Source organism: Aristolochia californica, unplaced genomic scaffold (assembly GCF_029961685.1).
Source record: "Aristolochia californica isolate CCGP_79_NKW_82.1479 unplaced genomic scaffold, dmAriCali1.0.hap1 SCAF_3, whole genome shotgun sequence".
In the NCBI taxonomy this organism is placed as follows: Eukaryota; Viridiplantae; Streptophyta; class Magnoliopsida; order Piperales; family Aristolochiaceae; genus Aristolochia; species Aristolochia californica.
In genome coordinates, this window is record NW_027181992.1 from 447,171 (window position 1) to 449,638 (window position 2,468).

General features: G+C 38.3%; 1 long non-coding RNA gene across 1 annotated transcript; it reads right to left on the minus strand.

Moving 5' to 3' along the window:
• Positions 1 to 768: 768 nt before the first annotated feature.
• LOC137960605 (uncharacterized) lies at positions 769 to 2,071 on the minus strand. Its single transcript, XR_011114196.1, has 3 exons — positions 1,976 to 2,071; positions 1,312 to 1,395; positions 769 to 1,228 (listed from the first exon to the last, which is right to left on the minus strand). It is a non-coding gene; the product is annotated as an uncharacterized lncRNA (long non-coding RNA).
• Between the last annotated feature and the right edge of the window lie 397 nt (positions 2,072 to 2,468).

Genomic DNA, 2,468 nt, shown 5'->3' on the forward strand with positions numbered 1-2,468 from the left:
AAGAGAGTCAAGTCCACCTTATCGGCAGCTACAGTATGTACCGGAACTCCATACAGGTAGCAGTTTCTATCCTCAACTTCACAGCATCCTTCTTGTTGCAGGGGATGCTCATCTTCTTCAAGAACATACGAAAGTCCTACATGAGCTGTATGGGATCTTCCCATTCTTCCCTTTCTGATGTCGAAGGAGCAGGAGGAAGGTCCAGTGAGGAGGGGTGCCTGCTCTGCATGAACCCGGTTGCTGCTGAGTGCCGGCAAAGAGGTAGTCCATGCACTGACATGTTTACTAGAGAAGACATGGAAAAAGTGATGGAGAGGCTAGGGATGAGAAAACAAGCAGAGAAGACTGAAAGGTGGAGCTGGGATGGGAGATGTCAAGACTGCACGTTTTTACAAGGTGTCTCTTTGTTGGAGGAGAAGGAAGCCAGCATGTATGAGCTGAAGGGAGCTTTCTCTGTTTTTGATGAGAATGGGGATGGGTTTATAACTGAAGTTGAATTGCAAGAAGTAATGCACAAGCTGCAGCTGAAAGAAGGTAAGGAGTTGGAAAATTGCAGGAAGATGATCAAAACTTTTGATAGAAACGGAGATCGTAGGATTGACTTTGACGAGTTTAAGTTCTTGTTAGAGAATACCGCGTAACCATTCAAACAATTCCAGCATCTGTTTCTGGGTTTTACATAAATTTGTATACCAGACAATAAAGGTGATAGGAAGGCCTGCCTGAAAGTTCACTTCTTCGATTTATTCTAGTGGATGTAAATTGATCTTTAGTTACAATAGTTCTTGGATATAATGTAATGCACCAAGGATACGTTCCAGAGAAAGAAGAATCCATTTCCACAAACAAATAGCATGTACAATTAAGATCCATAGAGAAAAACGTAAAAGAGTGGGAAGTGGGCAACTAGATAATTTAAAGGCTACATTTTGCCAAGTTCGTAATATAAGTAACATGGACGAGGTTTCTGTTAGCGTGAGTTGTCGAATAGAAGCTGTAACGGATCAATCAGGAAGAACAGTCTGTCATCTTCCAAATTTTCATCAGTTTCAGGCCAAAGTCCTTTGTCGATTTTTAGCCATTCATAAGGACTAGTATCTCAAAACATCTTGTGGACATCCCAGGTGTAGTCACAATATTGGAAATTGCCAATTTTTGTAGTTGACTTGAATGCTCTCCCTTGAAGATTTTTTATTTTTTTTTGAAATGGTGTCTCCCTTGAAGATTCCTGCAATGAATTTCCAGTCTACTTTGACTTACACAAAGATAAATGAAGAGCAAGGAAAAGTAGTTACCAGCTGTTGTACTCACCATGGCATGACCCACTTCGATTTTTGTCTAGTTGCCCACTAGACTTTGTTAGATTTGTCCTTTATGCGGCATGAAGAGAAGACTCTATTCACAAAACAATAAAATTTATACTCATTGCTTTCTGAAAATATCAGAAATTGTTTATTAAATAAACAGAACAAAGACAAAAAATAATTTAAAAACATGCTTGAAAATTTGTTCCTAACTTCTTGTTTCAACATTGGCCATCAGAGCTTCAGTCTTGATTTTTTGCTAGATACAATCATGCAGTCCAACTTTGACACACAAAACATAGCTTAAGTGGATATCACCTAAAATGGGGTAAAACAAAATCATAGAATAGTCTTGGGTGCTAAGAAATTATACATCCGAAAATGCTCCAACACAGGGATTATTAGAAATTGTTAGGAGAGTGGAGGAGAACGTTGTTTAAAGTTCTAATCATGCCCATTACAATCAAGTGCACATAAACCATCACCAGTCACAACGCATAATAGCATATATAGCATATATAAATCTTCAAATGTAAATAAGCAAAGTTGACCTAGATAACATAAAATAGCCATAGTAGAACAGCAGACTTTTTCTCCTTGGTTAAGGGGGTGAATTCATTAGATATCAACTAACATATGCAACATAAACTTTGCATTTAAATACCACATACCAAATATAATTATTCTTCCAGGTGATACAGCAGTAACAGCACCGGGCTGCAACTTCTTCTCATCAACCTATGTTCCATCCGTGCTGTCCAAATCCGTAGCCTGTAAAATACCATTTTTGCTCTCAAATTGAGCATGTAGACCAGACAATGTTTTGAAAAGTAAAAGAGTTATAAGATGAATTTAATCATAATCAAACTGATTCTATTGATGTTTATTTTATCCATGTTTCACTCATTTTTGGTTTTGCCTCTACCACTCATGCATCATGTCTGTATGCCGTCATAGCATGTAACCTGGTCACTTACCTCATTTTGAAACTATTAACTTAATAATTTAACTAATACCATTTACTTGAACAGTGCTTTAAGTTGTCGAGACAAGAAACCCTTAGTAAAGTTGCCAAGATCCTGTTGGAAGATAGGCCCAAGCTCACACGACCAAGGAAGGCCCACAAGATGGGCCCAAGCACATAAGAAGTAGGACCCACCATGA